This window comes from Carcharodon carcharias, chromosome 9 (genome assembly GCF_017639515.1).
Source record: "Carcharodon carcharias isolate sCarCar2 chromosome 9, sCarCar2.pri, whole genome shotgun sequence".
Classification (NCBI taxonomy): Eukaryota; Metazoa; Chordata; class Chondrichthyes; order Lamniformes; family Lamnidae; genus Carcharodon; species Carcharodon carcharias.
The window spans coordinates 127122464-127128463 of NC_054475.1; positions in this window are offsets into that span (position 1 = coordinate 127122464).

The window sequence follows — 6000 nt, forward strand, 5'->3', positions numbered from 1 at the left end:
CTTCCTCAATATTGGGAAGACTAAATGCAAATTGGATGACTGCTTTACAGAACACTTCTGTTTAGTATGCATAGTGTCACGAATTAGCAATAGGGTGAAACGGAATCAAAATACTGAGAATGTTGGAAATCTGAAATTTAAAAAAAAAAAGCTGAAAATGCTGGAAACACTCTCAATAAAGTTCAGCACAAGCTCAAGGAACAACACTGCATCTTTCTACTGATGCCTTTTGGCCTTCTGGCCTTCATATTGTGCTTAACTACTTTAGATCTTAACCACTGCTCCCATTGTCTTGGGTTGTCGGTGCTGGTGATGGAGGATGGCTGCACCAGAGGCACTGGGACTGGAGGAAGTGTGGCCTGGTGCTTGGGAGCATACACAGCCGTGGGCTGGTCCACATCCCTGGGGTCTCCCACCTTTCTGTGCTACATTTCGGGCCATGGGAGCCTTCAGCCCATGACAGAATTTCCATGCTTCAGTCCTTCTCTGTCATTCTGCTGTAACCACTTACAACTACACTGGATCCATCTTTAGTTTCATGTCTCATTATTGCCTGCTTTTTTACCTTGCATGATTATCCCTTTTCTCATCAAATCCTTCCTACCCTTCACCCTATTGCAGGCCTCTCTTTCCCTTTTGTTCTTTCCCTGCCGCCTTTTCCAGACTCTGTACTTGCTTAAAAGCTGTTCATCCATAAAAACTCCCTGTTCTGATCAAACTACATTGGCCTGTTTCAATAACTTTGTTTCTTTCTCCACAGATGTTGCCTGACTTGCTGAGTGTCCAGTTTTCTGTGTTTATTTCAGATTTCCAGCATCTGCAGTATTTTGATTCTGCCTTATGAACATCACACATTCACTATCAAGGTGTCTGTTTGACCCAGAACTAGTAACAAGTTGCAATATGGTACCAGATACACAATAGCTTGTCAAATCCAATGACACAACTGCAATCCAAAGAGTATAACTCATCTGCTTATCCTTTTGTTGGATTGGAATATGGAGGGTGCTCTCTCAGTCCACAGGTTAAAATGCATGGTATGTTTGTTACCTTAATCAATCGCAGGATATCGGCACAGTTGGCAGATGTGGCATTACGGATTGTGAATTTTGTCATTCTGGAACCTCTACTTCCTCTCTCGGTCCAAAGATGATCCTGCGATTTAAGAAAGCAGCAAAAGGGTTCTTCATTCACAGTTTGTCCCCGGGGTTGGTATGGGTGAAGATGTTTGGGATGGTTAGATAGGATGGTTGGCAGGTGATGGATGTGTTGGAAAGTTCTGAGAGGTTGAACAGGGGAAGGGGTGTTTAGGAGGGGACAGGAGGGGGAGGTAGTGAGGTGTTTGGCAGAGGGAGGGTGTGGAGAGAGAGGGTGTGGAGAGAGAGGGTGTGGAGGGACGGAGAGATGTTTGAGAGGGGGTAGATGTGAGGGAGGGGGTGGATGTGGGGGGTGTTTGGGAGGACATGTGATGCGCATATCTGGAACCTACAGCTTCATTGAAGACCTCAGAGTGATGCTACTTCCCTTGGCGAAGGAGCAGCCAAGGTGGGGGGTGAAAGCCCTACGTCTGATCCCTTCCCCATCCCTCTCCCTCCCTTCTTTTCTTACTCTCTCTATCCCCCTCCCTTCTTCCTACTTCCTCTATCCCCCTCCCCTCTATCTTGCTCTCTCCCGTCTGCCCCATTCTCTCCTCTCCTCTTTCCCTCCTCCCCTTTCTCCTTCACCCCCACCACTGAAGCTGTCTAGTTACTGGGAGGGATTCGCCGCTTAGGCGAGCAAGTGAATTGAGCGGAATTCCGCAACAGAGTTGCTAAATCTGGGCGGCAGGAAAGGATTTGCAGTCGGACTTGCTCACCTGAATGAAGCACGGCTAGAGTGAGTCCGGCTTCACTGAATGCCCCCACAGGCAGTGAGAGAAAGGGCAGGAGGGCAAAGTTCAGTGAAATATTTGAAACTTTCGACATGTTAAATAATTTAAAGGTATTCAGTCATATTAACTAAAAACGACTTTCACACTTTCAAAAATGTCCCTTATTTCCTTTATGTGATTTAAGTTTTTGGAATAGTTTGATTGGTTTGAAGTCTCATTAATTAATGGATTTTGGGGTGGGTTAAGCTCCGGGGTAGAGCTAACAGTCTTGTAATGAATGGACAGCCTGTTATACACTGTCCCTGTTTAAATTTTTCTGGTCCTGGAAAATATTGCCAAGATTTTTTATTTCATACACATTTCGCACAGCGGCATTGATGAACTTCACCCCCAGGCAACGGGAAGAGGCCATTCAGCCCCTCCAACTCATTCTGCCATTCGATCAGATCATGACTGATCTGTATCTCAACTCCATTGGCTTGTTTTTGATCACTATCTCTGAGAAGGTGAGAAGATGTCAGTAAATTCATCAACTCAGATTAATTTTATTTGTCTAAATATCTAGTGGGAATTTCCATATTGGTTGTTCGTACTAATCATTTATAGGACTCAAATATGCACAATAGGAAGTGAAATATTGTGAATTATGTCTCTCTCAATCAAGACATCCAGTTCCTGGACAATCAGAATTTTAACCGCTGACCGAGTCGCCTCTGCCAGCATGCCCTTCACCATTCCGCATCCTACCCTCTGAGGGTACAGATCCTGGCAAGAAAACCTGACCTCCTCTGCCACCACACACACATGCACAGTCTCAATTGAAAGGAAGGAATAAAACAGGAATTCAATATGATTTCTGCTGGAACTATATCATGTTACTTTCATCTTCGACTGCTAACCCTAAGGTGTAGTATACATGAGGTAGCATTGTGGTGACACGTCATTCGATATAAACCTGCCAGTCCAGGTTATTAAAGTTCATATATGTGCGGTGTTAACTGCCTGCAGAACTATCAAAGTCCAGCACTAACTACAGGCATGCCACTTGATTAATGGGCTCCTAGCATTAACCACGTTACAATATTGAAAGCACTCATTGACCTAATTCAGTAATGTCACTGTCAGTGACATAATCTTAAGGAAGCTTCCAGAGTTGTCAGCTTGCATACTGAGGAATCAAGATTTACCCCTCCATGCATAGAACCTCTTTGGCTTGCAGAACAGAGGAGGTTCAGGGGATGCACAAGTATAGATCTTGCCTTTGAACAATTGCGTAATACAAGTGATAGCTAGTTGGCGACTGCTTTGTGTCTCTCCCCACTGACCTCAATGGAAATAAAAATTCACAATCACCTGTTTCACACAACTGTGCAAAGTCAAATGACTTCCTTGTGTCTGTTTCGATTCTCTGCTGGACTAATCCAAAACTAATCCCACTACCTGTCCCCGCTCTCCCCATAAACCTTTTTTCTTCCTTTGTTTGTGCCATTCCCTTGAAAACATTGGTGGTCTTATTGGCCAGGAGAAGCAAATACCTACACCTGTCATAATAAATGTGGGTGAACATCAACCTGTATTACCAGCATTGCAGTTGAACTAATTGAGAAAATTTGAAGCATGTTCAGTTGGGAATCCCGTACCTGTGGTAAGTATTATGTCAATAAAATGTCATTTGGCTGTAATTGCCAAACACTTCATTCGTGAGACACAGATTATGGGCCAGTGATGTTAATATATCGACCTTCAGCTCACATCCTTCTCTCCACACATTCTTCTACTTTTTCTATCTTTCCACTTGCCCGTTCTTCTGGGTGTTTTTTTTCTGTTTGTTGGATATCAGCAATTTTGGGTCTGAGTCAGAAGGTTGTGGGTTCATGGATGTTGGACAGTCTAGCTTCAGAATGACTTCTGAGATGTTGGTATGTTTAAACAACAGCTGGTTTATTTAATACAACTGAACTATGTACAGATATCCATGAGTAAGTGTTACACTGATAAAGCTATCAACATTCTCCCTCATCATCTCCTAGTCATGCATAGTAGAGCATGCGTGCATGCGTGAGGGAGAGAGAGGGAGAGTGTGTGTGCATGGGAGAGAGGGGGAGAGTGTGGGAGAGAGGGGGAGAGTAGATGTGCATGGGAGATAGAGGAAGAGTGTGTGTGCATGCGTGGGAGAGAGAGGGAGAGCATGCGTGCATGGGAGAGAGAGGGAGAGTGTGGGAGAGAGAAGGAAAGTGGATGTGCATGGGAGAGAGGAAGAGTGTGTGTGCATGCGTGGGAGAGAGAGGGAGAGTGTGCATGCATGTATGGGAGAGAGAGGGAGAGCGTGTGTGCATGGGAGAGTGGGAGATCATGCATGCATGTAAGAGAGAGGGAGAGTGGAGAGTGTGGGAGAGAGATGGAGGGAATGTGTGGGAGAAAGAAGGAAAACGTAGGAGAGGGAGAGCATGCATGTGAGATACCTCATCAGTTTGGGAGGTGCTATTTACACAGTCCCAAACATTAACCCTTACAAATCCTAATACTACAGGTTCAAGCCCCAGACCTGAGCATATAATTTAGGCTGACACACCTGTGCAGTACTGAGGGTGGTTCTGTCTTTTGGATGGTCTATGAAACTACCCTCTTGGGTGGGTGTAATTTGCCTCTAAAACTGGAAATGTATTCTTGTTTCAGAAGTTCCCTTTTAAGGATCTGCAGTGATTTGAATCACAAAGTTCATCTGTTAATTTAATTAGAATCTTTTAATGAGATAAAACAATTACAATACGGAGATAATTAGTGAAAAATTAGGTGCAAATTAGTTTCATCTTAAGTTTTATCACTTTTGGCCCTCACAATAAAAATTGCACCTGTTAGTGGAGGAACTGCTCACTTAGTCAATGGTATAGTTTCGGATTGCTGTATTTAATCTCTGTATTAAATTTGGAAAGTAATCCACAGTTATACTATTTCCTTTCCTCAGTAGTAGCACTCCTCCCCCATTGGAACTGCCCATTGGAAGTTGAATCTTCCTGGGAATTCCTGTGTAGTCCTTGCGCAGGGACTTCCGAGGGATCCCCAAATGCATCTTCCGGGCTACTTCCCAATACTCCAGAGAATGTGAGATCTGTACCAATATCCCTCTCCCTGCCTCTATATCTCTTAAACTCTATGGGCAGGATTTTCTGCACCTGTCTGCCGCCGCAATCTTCCAGTCCCGCCGCAAGTCAATGGATTTCTGGCTGGGGGGGATGGGTGCCGCCTTGCCCGCGGTGGGTCCCACCCATGATGGGGCCGGAAAATCCAGGCCTATATGTCTGTCTGTCTTTCTACTTTTCAATCTGTCTCTAGATTTCTTTCTATCTGTGATTCCCTCACCCTTCCTCACTCTGCCTGCCGTTCTGTCTCTGTCTTGTGGAAAAGCAGTTAAAAAATGTATAAAATGTATACAGAATAGAAAACAGACTGTCATTAAACCAATAGTTCTTGCTTCAATGAGGTTGATCCTTTGGCAAAGTTTGAGGGACATTATTTCCTCTGTGCTGTTTGCTCCCTCTTGATCTACCTCCTGCTTGTCCAGAATCTGCAACTTCAGAAAGATGTGCTGAATTTGAGTTGTTCAACACTGGCCTCCTCTGGATCAATGGTGGTGCTACAATTCTGACTATACAGCACCTCATTGTGACAATCTTTGAAGCACACTTCCCTCAGAGAGGAATATTCGTGTTTTTCCAGTTTGTAATCTAAAACCCTGGATGTTTATCAATCAGAATTGAAAGACCTGATCAACTTCCTCAACTCAAACCCAATCTTACTGGTCAAACTGGTTGTTTCCCTTGCCTCTCATTGGCTGTATTCCTGGAGGCTGCACCACATCATCTCCTGCCTCCTGTGGGTGTGCGGCCATGGAACATTCTGGAATGCACCGCACAATGCAGCAAACCAAGCAGTGCACAATCCACATTCCCTTCAAGCTGTTCAAATAACATTTTAAAAATTTATTTTTTTATTGCCCTGATAATTTTTCTCCATGTTGCTCATAGAGTTATCCTGGAGATTATTATTTTTTTCAATCCTGGAGGCCCTATGCAAACCTATTCTGGTAAAGGCCACAAATCATCATCTTATCCTGTACCACTGTCCCATCA